The 1,298-nt window shown below is 37.5% G+C and overlaps 2 protein-coding genes across 3 annotated transcripts in view; both read left to right on the top strand.

Moving 5' to 3' along the window:
* Positions 1-1,298, top strand: part of LOC121811822 (protein turtle homolog B-like) — a 139,514-nt gene that overhangs the window by 120,335 nt on the left and 17,881 nt on the right. The window lies entirely within an intron of this gene.
* Positions 1-1,298, top strand: part of LOC102311149 (paired box protein Pax-7) — a 182,172-nt gene that overhangs the window by 27,127 nt on the left and 153,747 nt on the right. The gene's annotated exons all lie outside the window — the stretch shown is intronic.

Here is a 1,298-nt window from a genome sequence, read left to right on the forward strand (position 1 = left end):
GTGTACCTCTGGTGCAAATTACTGACCTCTGTCATCATTTTAAGTGGGGGAACTTGCACAATCGGTGGCTGACTAAATACTTTTTTGCCCCACTGTATAGGACTGTGCATATGAGAGGAAAGCCAACTTCTCTGAAGCCTGAAGTCACACAACACAATAATATAAATACCCTAGCTATTTATTCCATTAATTAATAAACTGTATATTGCAGGGGTCTCAAACATACGGCCCACTATACATTTATATCCGGGCCGTGCGATAATTTCCTATGTCAGTAATTAATGGCCCCTCAGTATGTGGAAGCCAAATCTTCAGCCCTGCTGAGAATTCATGCAGACAGGGGCGGGACTCTATTTTGATTGGGACATCATGCGAGCAATCGCATGTACAGACAGACTTGGATCATACCATTATGTAAAAGAAGAAAGGATGGCAGATGATCTGAAGACAAGTGTAGTAGTACAGGCCAGGTACACAGAGAGCCAAGTGCAAGCTTGTGGAGCAAAAACAAGCAAAAACATAAAATGAGCAGCATCTGGCTGCATTTCCATCATGTTGGAGAATTTATAAAATTAAGAGCTGGATAAAGGGATACCCACTTTTATTTTCAGACATTTTCCATTGTGCAAGACAAAAAAATATATAAAAAATTGTCTAGGCCTTAAACCTCATATGTGTTCTCCTTAGTAGTAACAAATGCATAAAAATAAGGCTTTCATATAACACTATAAACAAAGTGTTTTTGAATGGCAGAAATGCAGAAATGTCTGCCTGTAGCAAAGAGTGTCTAAATGAGGCCTGAATGTGCATGAGAAGCCATTTATAATTCTTGGTTGAGCTGCTGCTCACAACAAACAAGCAGAAATTTTGACTTTTAACTGTATTTTTACAAGTTTTCCTACTGATAAAAACCTCCCTTAAAGCCATCCATACTATACAAAGTAATAAAGCAATAAAAAAAAACTGAGCTAAGTGTTGGGACTAATAAAGAAAATGTCTTCTGAAAAGGAACAGATAAAATGTCACATTTAGTCATGTGTTTAGACATATTTGATGTCAGTTTTTTGTTGTGGTTGTTGATCAGCAAGGAAGGACATTCTCCCTTTGTCCATTATTTGAACTGCCGTGCTCATTAAGAGGGAATGAATGAATAAAAAAAGGCAAGTGTATTCAGTTGAAAGAAGAGATCCTGCCCCCCCGATATCAGCAGATGTCACTGTTGAGGCATTTTAAGTTCAACAGCAGATTCGTTCCAAATTGAGAGAACATTTATTTTATAAATGAAAATGGATTGAGAT

This window comes from Haplochromis burtoni, unplaced genomic scaffold, assembly GCF_018398535.1.
Source record: "Haplochromis burtoni strain Fernald_Lab_line unplaced genomic scaffold, NCSU_Asbu1 Contig_550, whole genome shotgun sequence".
Classification (NCBI taxonomy): Eukaryota; Metazoa; Chordata; class Actinopteri; order Cichliformes; family Cichlidae; genus Haplochromis; species Haplochromis burtoni.